The sequence below is a fragment of the Olea europaea genome, chromosome 21 (assembly GCF_002742605.1).
Source record: "Olea europaea var. sylvestris chromosome 21, O_europaea_v1, whole genome shotgun sequence".
Classification (NCBI taxonomy): domain Eukaryota; kingdom Viridiplantae; phylum Streptophyta; class Magnoliopsida; order Lamiales; family Oleaceae; genus Olea; species Olea europaea.
Window position 1 is genome coordinate 7,295,533 of NC_036257.1, and position 14,644 is coordinate 7,310,176.

The 14,644-nt window shown below is 32.0% G+C and overlaps 1 pseudogene; it reads left to right on the forward strand.

Annotated features, from left to right (window-relative positions):
- Positions 1–10,126: 10,126 nt before the first annotated feature.
- On the forward strand, positions 10,127–10,793 carry LOC111370059 (annotated as a pseudogene).
- Positions 10,794–14,644: the final 3,851 nt, after the last annotated feature.

The following is a 14,644-nucleotide window of genomic DNA, read 5'->3' on the forward strand; positions in this document are numbered from 1 at the left end:
GAGAATCATAAGTTATTATTATGTTGTGGGTCCTATAAAATGTTTGAATTTTCGTTTCACCAAACTTAGAAAAGGTAAGCTTTGTCGAACACGCACTTGGTATTTCTTGAACTTTTCTGCATCCTACAACTATAAAATTTTCGTGTTTCACTAATACAGGTTCTCAAATCAGTTATTCCAATTATAGATAAAGAGGTTGTTATTGGAGAATCTGAAGGCTATGACAAATCAAACACTCCTACTTTTGCAATAATGATTCTGCGTATACAAAATTATATATGATTCTGCGTATCTAAGTTCTAACATCACCGACAACTACTTTAAAAATTCCTAAAAGTGGGGAAATGCAAAAAGTATTTTTCGACAATATTTTCCTTACATATATTATAAAATTCCAGATTTACCTTTTATTCAAAATTATATCTATATCTACTATGTTCTTGATTTACTTTAAAACTTTATTGCATTAATCATATTAATTAGTATTAATTGACATTTGTTGCATTACTCGTGAGAGCAACTTCTCGAAATCTTCAATAAATATGATACTTGTTCACATTGGGAAATTTTAGTTTAGCCTTGGATTCATCATATAATATTTAATTTACTCTGTTTCTCATTAAAAGTGAGTGCTGAATCTTTTTAGCCTTTCAAATTTTTTAATTTCTTTGCACAAGCATTTATGTTTATTTATACATTAGAGCTTGAATAATTAGACAGACATAGACTCGTTTATCTTGGGTTGATGCAATAAATTCATCTTTCAGTTTTTTTCATTTCTTACAATTACAAGTTGCCCTTTTGAACTTGATATTTCTTGATAGAGAAACGTAAACTATTGCTTAATTCTTGCATAACTGAATGAGGTTTTGCTTGCAGTAGAATTTATTGCAAATTGACCATGTATTCAAGATTAAGTGGCAAATTTATTTAGAATGAAACGAAAGATTCAAGCCATGAAATTCAACTGAAAGGGGGAGTTTTTAGGTAAGAACCTCATTTTGATGATATCTTATGTTTAAATTGATAGATACCTTTTTTTAAATTAAAAAGTAAGAAACCATGGATTGCACTTATGATGACAAGAGAAATTGTGTTGGTATTGCATCGTCATAATGCAGAAGCTTGGAAGATTGAGGAATTAGTCTTAGCATCTGGGTTTGATCCCTAGCTTCTTCATCAAAAAATTTTATGGGATAAAATTTGTTATTTTCCTTCCATGCTATTAAGTAGATCCACTTATTGTTGAATAGTTATGCATAGATCCAAATATGAGAGAAATATTTCCATGAAATAGTGTGCTTTTGACCGTTAGTCTTGTAGAACTCATAATTGTGACTTCAAAACTCATATAGACTTTTCCAACTATAACTCTCAGCGGTTACCTTAGTATTTGTCTCATAAAAGTTCATCAGTCTACAAAGATGTGGCTCTTAGAAGTTTAAGGTTTACTGTTTGAAATCCTGTGGTGCAACCATGTTAGTTATGTAAGGTAATCATGTTACGTATAGTATACCATTATGACATTGCAAAAAAGTCCAGCTTTTCTTTTAGTTTGAGTCTGACCATGCTTAATAGTTTTTCTTGCTTCTGGAGACTGATTCACTTGCACTCTAAGAAGTTGGTGCTGTTGCAGCAGTATTGCTTGGCTTTGCACCCCCTTCTACACTTTCAGCTGCCAGTTCATCCAAGGTAATAAGAAAAATGGGAAATAGTGGTTTAAAAATTCAACTACGATATCTGTCTAATTATGTTGTTCCACATATTCTAACCGGTTATTTTGACAGTTGAATGAGGTGCCTATGCCTAATCCATTTCATAGGCCTCGTTCTGTTTTCATGATTGAAGTTACAGAGGTTGAAGGTATGCCACTTAAACTAAACTACCTAAAAGCTGCAGCTTATAGTTTCAATGCATGATAAAGGTTTGAATGATTGTTTTCCATGCGCAGATTTTTAACTTATGTTTGGCTCTGACAAAGCTACATTTAGCAGTGGTCTTATGGTCATGGTCATGGATAGTGATGACAGAGTGAACATTCAATTGTCAAATAACTAACCTTTGTGATTTATTCATGGGTTCCCAGTCATTATCAATCGTTACATTCTTTGTGTGCAAATGAACATAAAGTGTCTTTGAACTCTTTGAATGAACGATCAAGCTATGTTGAATAATAAGGTACTAAGTGATTTTGTTAATCTCTATCTCTCCCTCTCTCTTGGTACGCATATATGTTCGCTAAGGTCAATTGATCCACGTTAGGAATATAGACATTATTGAAAATTCCAAAACTTCGAGTATACAAAATCTCACCATTCAAGACTACTAATATGACAATTAAACTTATAGAAAATGGTGGCATGTTGTTTATGTCCCTTTATACACTTACATCTTGTTTGCTAATTGTTTTTAGTCTTTTTTAAAGTTTACTTCTTCAGATGCATCATGACTGTATTTTATTGGTTATGTCATATGTAAATTTACCTCATCAAATTAAGTTCATTCTATTGACTTAATCTAAGGCACATATCTCCCATCAATCATTAATGCTAGACACACTAACATTACCTTAAAAAATAATACAGCCTGTGCATTGCACGGGCATGCAACTAGTTTTGATAAAAAGTGGTGAAATATTTTGTTGAAAATTTGTGGATTCCATGAAATTTTAAAAACGAGTTTTAAAAATGATTATGTTATATATACCTCACAACATACATATTTGTTTGCCAACAGGTAACGTGGTAAGAATTGACCAAGTCAAAATCTTACCTACCAAATAAAAAACAAAAAAATAAGCATAATTATGTTTAAGTGGTGAAGTGATTTTGATAGTTTTAATTTCATTTAACATTTGCTCATCAATTTGTAAATAAAAAATAAATAAATTTGTAAAGATAGCGCACAATAAACATTTTCTATTTAAGAAACGAAGGTCAAACAAGAGCTAAATTTCATCTAGGTATATAGTACAAATGAAAAGAAATTTTGGAGCTATAAAATTTTAAGGATAATTCTACGTGTACATTATGACGATAATAGATGTGAAATTTCATGATTAATTGGAGGGTTAAAAAAGGATAATTCTACATGTACATTATGATCATAATGGACACGTAAAATTTCATGATTGGAGGTTTGAAAAAACTGTTGTCCGATGATATTATGTCACTTGTACATTATGAACACCATAATGTATATATAGCATAACCCAATTTTTAATGAGGAAATTATCACCTTGAAAACGGTGGTGGGAGTTAAATTTGGCATGGATACCTCTTAAGAGTTTTTTGCCCGTGGTGATCAAATATTTTACATTACTTGTTTAAATTATAATACCTTTTATAATTTAAATTGTTCATTATTTTGAAGAGACAATTTTATATTAAAAACATAAATGTTAATTATAGAAAAGTATCCTTTTATTTTTTTGGCATTTTCACCTTTAATAACATATTTGATTTTGCAAAATGTCATTTCCTCCATTGACATCCAACTTCTCTATTAGTGAACGTGTGTAGTCATTTTTTTTTTCTTTTTAAATGGAAGGGTACTATCATCTTATAATTTTTTTTTTCCATTTTTCCCGCCTTAAACAAGTTTTCCAATACCTAACAGTATTATTGATATGAAAATAATTTATAAATTATTTCATTGAATATATGAAAAATGGCGTAGAGAATACTGTATTTCACTATGAGAAGAATAATGGTTACTATGAGGGTAAATTACCAATTAAACTTGAATGGTAGATGAAGAGACTAAATATGTGGTCGTTGAATTGAAGTTGTTCATCCCCATTTTAGATTGCAATTAAGGGTATAACTAAGGGTATAAACGTGAAGAACAATGACAAATATAATGTTGAAAATTATCCATCAAATTTCAATGGTGCATTCTCCATCAGATTTCAATGGTGAAGATGAATTGAAGCTGTACATCCATGTTTTAGCCTAAAATAAAAATTGTGTTAAACATCCCTATCTATTATTATGTTTTGCGTGTAACGTCCTTACGTGTTAACCTATTTGTGTAAATTATCCCTACATTTGACTATTATTGTAAAAAAAAATGTTCCTCACCTACATAGGTATTCGGCTAATAAGGAATCCGTCATCATGAATGCAGCCTGTTTATAAATACCAACTCAGATACAAAACACAATAACTCTAACACAACAATTCAGACACAGCAAAACCAACTGTTCAACAAAATCCATTATAATAATTCAATAATTCAAGCACATCGTTTGACTTTTATTTGTTCAGCAATTCAGACACATTAGAAAAATCTTCACATATCATAATATTGTGCATTTGAACTAAGCCCTACCATCTATTCACTACATGTGCATTGAACAAAAAAGTTACAGGAGCAACAGGTGGGCAGACATAGTTACTAAATGTCCCTAATTTTGTGTAGGTGGTGGTGTCCCTTTACAAACCCTCCAATTTTATCTAGTTCACCACATTTTCCACATGTCATTACTAGGTTCGCTCTTTTCCATAGATTAGTTGTGGCTTCTAATGTGCACTCTGAAGTACTTACATTGTGCGTAAACTTTCTATACTTTTTTGCCTGACTTAAAGAAGCTAATTCATTTAGCTCTTTTCTTCTAGTCTTTTTTGGCCTGCCAAACCTCTTTGTTATATATTGGTGGATTGAGAGAGTGGAGACCTAGCTTAGCCCCTGAGTCCATACCTGTGATGAGGGAAATATATACTGTATATTTCATGAGATATACCCTTTTTTTTTTTTTTTTTTGTAGATGTCATCTACAAAACCTATTGCAGTAAGCCATCTAGATACTATTGAGGCAATCACATGCCAATAACAGAGTCATGTTAATTGCCAAGTACGACATGTACAAGTTCTTGCCCTAAGGTTCACAACATATAGTACAGTGTCTGCATGATGTCGAACTTGAATTTTTTATTTTTTTTGGTGCCAGCGTACTCAGCCCATTCTTCCTTGTAAGTCTACCTTTCTTCTCTAGAATATTTTGGATTCTAGGGGCTACCACTATGGTCCACCTATAACGAGACTTTTTATGGGCTACAATTTTCTTCATCAAATACATCATAATCTCCTTTAGCATGGTAAAAATAGGCTTCTCTCTTGCATTAACAATTGTACTATAGGATGATTCATATAAATTGTTCAGAAGCTTGTCACACTAATTCCACTCTTTGAAGTGAGATCGCTCCAATGAGATGCTAGTTTTAAATCAAGCCATCCATCCCCAACCAGCTCCAATTCCAACATCTGTTGCATATGCATCCCAAAGATAATTCTTCAAGGCCAATCCCTTATGAGAGATACTGAAATTGTTGCATAGATGTATAACACATGTTCTATTCTCCAAATGCACAAATGATGACTCAATTACATTAACTAAGCCTTTTTGCTTACATAAATGAACGTCTAATTTGGCTGCTGTGCATATGCAAATCCTCCATCAAAAACCCTAAAAACTATCTCCAATTATCCCCATTCTCAATCTAAACAACTACATATGCCACTGAATACATACCATTATTAAAGTCCATACCAACTGCATTTAACAATAGCCTACCATGCTCTGTCTTCCAAAAATGACCATCTGAATCAATCACCCTTCCACAACCCTTAATGAAACCCTCTTTCAATGCTCCAAGATAAATGTATATCCGCATGAATTCTTCAACACATCCCTCTACCAAAGCAGTGGTCCCAACATTTGTCCTTTTTCAACTTTTCACAATAGTCCACAGTACTTTGCAACGGTGAATCAGACTCCCCATATTTTTTCGAGTACTTTCTCTTTTGTTCTATACACTTGTCAAGGAGAGATGTCACCTAAACTATCTTTGTTAACACCCTACATGAATGTCCTCACTGATATGTTTGATTCAGCTTCTAGTAAGATACCTATCTACCAAATAAGTTGAGCTCACTCTGAAGTTCTTTTATACCATAGCACGAGTATGCTCTTCTACAAATGTTTTGATCACGAAACTCGTCCAATTATTGTCCATGGTAGAAACAATCAGGACAATCCCCATGCATTTGGCTCTTAGACCTTGTTTGAGCCCCATTTTTTTAAAAATTCATTTTTCTAAAATTCATTTTCAACCACACATTATTCAATAAAATAGTATTACACACAAATCTAAAACGTTTCCTTAATTTTGAATCACACATTCTCCATTAATTCACTATTCAAAATGCATTCTTTCCCTCCAAAATGGGGCTCAAACAAGGGTTTAATCTATTTGAATCGTCCTTTTAGTATTTAATCTTTCTATTGCTTCTAACCAAATGTGCAGTGATTGCTGCCTTTAGTATGGTCTTGGACTAAAAGGTGTGATGGTGATGGAAGGTTGGGTGGGGGCACTGGATGTGGAGAAGAGAGAGAATATTTTACTTTTTAATTTTTTTTTTTTTTTAATATCTCAAGTAGATAACGTTTGCACTTAAAAAAAAAAAAAAAAAATTTGGGGATTTTTGTTTTTTTTTTTTTTTTTTTTTTTTTTTTTGGAGCATTAGACCGTCTACATCTGAATGTATCAATTGAAGCCTTTTTCTTGAATTGTATCTCTCTCCTCTTACTATCAATGCTTTATAACTTATCGAAATCCCTATAGTCAATATCTGAATCCCTAATCTGCTGATTATCTTATACAACAAATCTAAAATCCAAATTAATCAATCGGTTCTCAGCTTTAGCAGTAGCCATGGGTTCCTGCTCCATCTCATAATTAGATTCCTCATAATGGTAATGTAGTATTTCCTCATATCGTGACCACGACTCTTCAGTATTCTCTTGAGAAAATTGATCTGATCAATTAATTTCAGACTCCTTCTCTCTATTCTCTTTTGTAAAAGGTGTTGAGAATTTACTTAAACATGCACAGTGGAAATAAATAGTTTTAATTTCCACCAGGATTCAATTTTATATTTAGATAAGAACTGTGATGAGAAATATACATTTTCTTGATTTTGCAAACTCCTTTGCGTTATTCTTTTCCAGCAACTTGAATCTGCCTTCCACAGCTGTCCAATTGTCCAGCTTCTAATGAAATCCACACAGAGAGTAGACTGCAACTGCTAGGATTTTTCCTCTTGTACCAGCAAGAATAATGAAAACCTTTTGGATCTCAAACCTTAGCCATGTATTTATATAAACCAAAATGGGCTCGGCCCAGTCCGATCCAATATTTAATTAAACCCGGTCCGTGAATTAATTAATCCGATTAATTAATTAAGGGATATAAATAACCAATCCAATTAATTAATTTATCCAACAATTGTTAAATTAATTAATTGGCAATTTGCAATCTTCCAATTCTCTTTTGTGTGCGACCCATTAGGTTTCCGACCACGAAGCCTAACGACGTGAAATATATTATTTTGATATAATCAAAATTGATAAATTAAATACCCTTTTAATTTATCACAAATTCACACTTGTCGTCCCAAATTGACATCTAACAATGTATCAGTGCAACACATGTGACAGGAAATGTCACGTGGTATGACAAAATCAAAACCGTTTGTTTACCATGAAACTATAATCCCTTCGTCAATATGATTCGATCAACTACGAGATATGGAAGTGTGTCAATCTCAATTATCGATCATATCTTTCATTCTACTATTAAGTCAATATGAGTCGAAAACTCCTTTTCGACTTATATGTATACCTTGGACAATGATTTCGTTATTGACTTAATTGAACGAAATGCAGATCACAATATCTTACTATCTAAGAGTGACGAATTCTCTATTGGTCATTCACAACATTCATATGGTTCTTGACATACCCGAACGATGTCGTATTAGCGGCCCTTAGCAGAGCAACATCCAACACTATCAAAGTATGACTGTCTTTATACAAGGCACTATGATGACCTTAAGTCATAGGACCAATTTCACTACCGAACGTTAGAGATTAACCACTGATACTCAGATAGTTATTCATGTGAAATCTCTTAGCATGTCTCCAATATTTTGTTCTATAACAAAACATCCACGTGTTCATTTATGTGTCACCATACTTTAGCTCGTGAGATCAGCTACTCACTTCACAAGAAATGCCACACGTGATGGTCTATCTGTATTAACGATTGATATCCGTGTCTCGTTATTACTTACGACAACAGTTTATTCAAGATCCAATCATACGTAATTTGTATCTCACAATCACAACTCCTCGTGATTAACAAATCACTTCAACTTGGATCTTCGGACTCTATTATTTAATATTATTTATCACAAAATTAATTTAAATAAATAATAGATCTTGCCAAAATTAAATGCATTAAACATATTAAAAGTGTTTGCAACCTAAATCGATTGAATTTAAGGCATAACACTTACAGAAGGTACATAACATCCTTCAAATGTTTGTAGTTTATCAACTTCGTTTCGAACACCTATATTTGATTGGTTATCAACTAGTGAGTTTGAAGCATGCATTGGCAATGTATATGATTGCATTGTGGCTATGATATATATCTTACAACTGGATGTTATTCCCTATGCCTAAGCATTTCCTCAATATCTTCCACTCTTCAGTCTAGTCAACCCATCCCCTAAATTCATTTTCCTCTTTTTATAATAAAGCTACAACAATGTTTTATCACCAACTGCATGTAAGAATTTCTCCAAATTATCCTTGGTAAACCATGCATCGTGAAAGAACTCCAAGAAAAGTATAAATTCATTTTCATACACCAGATTGTTTAGCTTATCATAAAATTTGCGTCCATGACGCACTTCAATAGTAAAATAGGGTGAATTACCACCTGAAGGCACATTATAGGGAATAAATATCATAATGAAGCAATGGATGTCAATGAACATTGAAGATTGAGAGAATGTACACTAACATAAATTACAAGGAATACACATCAAAATCTTAGACTCTATTCATAAATTATAAGAATGCACAATGAAATTGAAGGAATGCACACCATATCGTAAATGGGTAGGTCTCAATCGAGGTATCTCGAAAGTAGAAAAAAATATTTTCCACGTGGAATATGATATATACCAGTGCAACATCAATAACCACCATTAAAAACCTTTAATCACTCAAAAGAACAAAATAGGAAATGGGAAAAAAAAAAATACCCGATGCAAAAATAAAAACAATTTACCTTCGCTTCACCGTGTACCCTTCAGTGCATGCTTCAATGGTCGACGAGGAGAGAATCGGAAAGGATAAGGGGAAGAATTAATGTTCTAAGAAATGGGAGAAATTTTCTTGAAGGTAAAAAGGGAAAAACTATCCGCATCACATTTAGTGCAAGGAAAGAAAGGGAATTTTTTTCAAGATGATAATACCCTTCCTTCAAAAAAAAAAAAAAAGTGACTAGCATTCACTCAATGAAGAATTTGGGTGTCAATGGATGAAAAGGACGTTAATTTTGTGCAATCAAATATATATCTAAGGGTGAAATTTTTGAAAAAAATTAAAACTAAGGACGTTTTGTTCAATAATATTGGAAGGTATGAATGTTACAGCGGGGCTAATTACCATGATCATTGTTACCTTTTTCCTAAAGATAAAATATTTTTTTTTATTTTTTTTTTTTCATTTGCGCATGGGAATAACTGCATATTTTATTTTATTTTATTTTTTTGGGGTATGACTGTAAATTAATTGACATTGAACTGACAATGGAGGTCAAGTCAATCAGGATCTAAGAAAATCAACAAAACGTTTGTTTTCACGAGTAGCTTTATTAAATGGACACTTGCGTAGCATGTTCTACTCCGAGCCCTACAACACCATTCACCATTAATGGCTGCATGACAAAGTTTTCTCTCATGTCTCCAAAAATTTTATGGATTAATCACGTAAATTTTTTTATTTGATTTGCGTGACTCGAAATTTATTTTTCTATATATACTCTGTCCTGAGAGTTAAATCTCTAACATTGAAAAATATATTTTATAGGTTGCTTGTCTCTGCTTTTTGGAGTCCATGGAATATTGATTTAGTTATGTTAAAAAAATAAAAATCAAAACCACTGATCTCAATCCATCTCCAACCTACCCAGCTTTCCTTTTACTCAGTCCATTATATATATTTCCACAGGCCCATAATTATTAAGAAAGTCTGCTTTTTGTCTCAGCCATGGCTTCAAATATTTCGCCATTAAAAAATGCATTTGCATGTGCAGTCCTCTTTCTATTATCAGCAAGCAAATATGCATGTGGATGCTACAAATCCATAATCAGTTTTGGTGATTCACTTGCTGATACTGGAAATTTGCTTTATTTAGAATCAACTTTGTCCAACTAGAAGCCACCATCTGGTTTCCTACCTTACGGAGAAACTTTCTTTCATCATCCCACCGGTCGATCCTCCGACGGCCGTCTTATCATCGATTTCATTGGTAAGTCAACTGCCCTCACAAGCACAGAGAGAGAGAGAGAGAGAGTTCTTGCAGGCAGTAGATAAAAATATTACATACAGATATACACAAGATGTTTGCCCATTCTATTTTACTATTTCTCTTGGCTTGTTGATATGTTCTATCCTTGCAGCTCAAGATATGGGGCTTCCATTTGTGCCGCCATTCCACGGCGAAGGAAATGTAAGCAGAAGGAATTATCGGGAAGGTGTGAATTTTGCAGTGGGCGGAAGTACAGCTCTGGAGGACTCATTTTTTGCAAAAATAGGAGTCAAAATTCCTTATGCAAATGTCTCTCTGGCGGCTCAGTTGAGTTCGTTCAAAGAGTTTTTGTCTACAATTTGCCATGAACCCTTAAGTAAGAAGAAGCTCCCGTTATTTGTGTGATGTTTTACTGAAAAAATTAAAATACATTAGAACGTCAATAAATTAATAGTCCATTGATTTATAATATCGATTAAGAATATAATTTATAGAAAAATCCTTATAATTTTATATATCTAGTTTTGCTTGTTTCTTTTTGAGTTGATATTGCTTGGATTTGGATAGATCTCTAACTATCTGTAATACATAATATGAAGAAAAGTATGTTATGACATTCTTATATTAAATTAAAACTTATTTAGTCCAGATTTTATTTTGCAAAAAATCACATATTAGTAGATTTTGATAAAAATTGATGAAATATGTGGTTGAAAAATTGATAGCATTTTTTGGATCCAAAAAGTGTGATTAAAATTAATTATTGAATTAAATTTAATTTTATTAAAATTTTTAACTAAACCAAACAAGGGATTAAATTTAATGTCTATATTGTTTTGAAATCTTCTTAGTACACCCATATATTTTCTAGAGCTGTGTTGATTCTTTTTAACTTTTTTAAATATACTTTTATCAATTTTATAAATTGAAAAAAAAATTGAGAAAATATTTTGCTTCATTAATTGGGCTGCTGCTCATTTTTTTACACTTGAACCCCATTTGGCAAAATTTATAAATCATTTGTAAATGGCCAAATTTTACTTTTAACAATGCATTTTAATGAATCTACGAGTATTATATATATAATATTCATTTCTATCTATTGATAAATTAAATAGTTTATAAATTATTCGCAAATTGATGCTAAGTCCACCGTAATATTCTTTATCATTTCTCACCATGCTCTCTATATTTTCCTTGCTATTCAAAATAAGATATATCTTCATAAATTGTAATTCATTTTTAATATTCTCATAATTAAACTATATTCTAGGTTGTAAGAGTATTAATTTTTTGAAGTCTCCTTATAATTCCTATTGTTATTACCCATTAAAATAGTAGGGGCTTGCTTTGTGAATATGAGTATTAAGAGCTTATTTGATGTATATTTTTCGAGAATAAATTTTGTGAAAAGTAATATTTTTTAAGATTGTGTGGTTAAAAGGTTCGAAAAAGTTATTAATTTATGTACAAAATTATTTTACTAGGAAAATATATGGTTGAAAATGAGTTTTAAACAAATTGTAACAAACAAGATTAAATATTAAAGAGTATTAAGGAAAGAAAAAATTACTTATGCTATCTCGTCCTTATTGTTAATTCAGTCTCATCTTCATCTTTCTTCAAATTAATTTGTAATCAATATTTCCTAAACTCTTTGATTATGACTGAAACTTGCAAGTTCGCATGCATTTTAGCATTTCAATTTTGATATAGCTCAAATGTTGGGGTCGACTGTAAAATAATACTTCTTTTTTCCCACAAAGATAATTGTTTGGGTTGGTGAATGACAGAGACTTGATTATCTCATTAGGTGCACCAATTATTTTCCATATAGCTCATTAGGTGCACCTATTCATTTTTTACTCATTTAGATATCTCGAGGATTTGGTGCTTCGCAAAGTGGCAACAATCTAAATAAATAACTTGCACACGAACGAGATCTATAAACACATTTAAAATAATTTAATAATGAATTAACAAAAATTGTATAATAAATTAAGGGGGGTGTCTTCAATCTAGAATTTGATAGATTTTAAAACTCCATATAAATTAAGGTGTCCTTAATTTAGATTAAAAATTTAATTCATTAAAATGTAGGTGTCCTCAATCTGGATTTTTAGAAATACTTATAAATTTAGTTATCCTCAATATAGAATTTAATAGGAACTTTAGAAATTTAGGTGTTCTCGATAACTAATTGATTTAAAAGGATTTCATTAATTAGATAAATTTTGATAGATTTTAAAAGATTTCAAGCTAAAAGTATAAATACCAAAAATATGTAACAATTATATCCCAACCCCACAAATTTCAAGACTTTTCTCGCCTGCAAATTTGTCGCCCTCTCCCTCTCTGGTGAAAAGGTTTTTCTTTTTCTTCTTCTTCTTCTTCTCCTCCCTATCTCGCATCTCTCTACCATGAACAGATCAATTCATGATTCGAGCAGATCAAAAAAGAACTATAGAAATTTTAGCCAAATCTACTAAAATCTATAAAATCCATGAAAATCTGCAAAATAAAAATTCATTCAAATCTTATGAAATCTATTAAATTCTATAAATACCATACAATCCATGAAAATTTATAAATATTAAGAAATTTATTAAACTCTGAATTGAGGACACCCCGGTAAGTTACTTTAAGAAAATCAATGAACACGTGTCAAATTCATATTTAATTTAGTTTAACAATAAAAGAAAAGGATCAAATGATCATCTATCTAAGTGGGCCTGGCATGTGGGTATATATTTTATTTTTTCGACAGTCATAAGAATAATAATGCTGCATAGCAACGTACACAGGGGACTTTAGTATATTAATTTGGAATTTCTTAATTAAATACTGTTTTATGCAGATTGTAAAAAATTTCTTCAGACCTCACTAGTTCTCATGGGAGAAATAGGAGGTAACGATTATAATCATGCATTATTTGGAGGGAAAGCTGAAGAAGAAGTTGGATCATTTATCCCTCGGGTCGTCAAAACAATCGGTTTAACCATTGAAGTAAGCACTTAAAAATATTTTTCTTAAGCCTGTATTTATATTATGTTGTATAAATTTGGTCAGAGTAATATATATAAATTAAATTTTACTGATATTTTCTTGTCATGCTAGGAATTGATTAAACTTGGAGCCACTACACTAATGGTACCTGGGAACCTTCCAATCGGATGTTCAGCGTATTATCTTACTTATTTCGAACGTTACAAGGAAAAATATATTCGAGATCCGAATACAGGATGTATAAATCATCTAAATATGTTCTCCGAGTATCATAATAGTCTACTCCAAATGGAGCTGGAGCGCATTCGACAGATTCACACTCATACTACCATCATCTATGCCGATTATTACAATGCTGCAATGTGCATTTATCTCTCCCCCGAAAAATATGGTACATTAATTATTTTGACTTTCATATTATTCATCATGTTTGTTGGAGGAAAGATGAGTTTACTAACTTGGATTGGCTAAGGCTTTTAAGAGGACAACACTAATAGGAAGAAGGAAGTGAAAAAAGGAAACTTGTATTTCTCAAATTCAAGACTGTACACACTTTTTTGGCTTATTACAAAATGGAGGGCACTACCCCTTTATATAGTGTTTACAAGAAGATTCTAGTCCACACATTTTCTAGAGATACCTAGACCACATATCAAGATATTTTCCTAGAATTCTCTAGATATTCTTTATAAAACTACATATCTTATTTAGATATTTATATAGATTTTTCTAGATAATGCTTCTAGAAATGCTATGCATGTTGGGCCTTTTAATTGATTTGGACCTATAAGCAAAATCATTAAGCCCATATTATTTAGTCCAAAAAATCAAGTTTACTACTCAACATCCCCCCTTAAACTTGATTTTGCTACTCCAAGTAGAGTTCTTAACTTGCGGAACACATCATGCTTGAGTGGCTTAGTGAGAATGTCGGCGATATGCTCCTGGGAGGTTACATATTTCAGCTGCACTTCTTTCTTTGCAATGCTTTCTCTTATGAAGTGATATCTTGTATCAATGTGCTTGCTTCTATCATGGAATACTGGGTTCTTTGCCAATGCCAATGCCGATTTGTTATCAACATGGATTTTGATTGGCTCTTCTTGTGATACTCCAAGCGTCTTCAACAAGTTTCTAAGCCAAATCGCATGGCAGACACTTGATGTAGCTGCAACATATTCAGCTTCACATGTAGATAGTGCTACGATCGATTGCTTCTTTGAGCTCCAAGTGAAAGCTGTGTCGCCCAA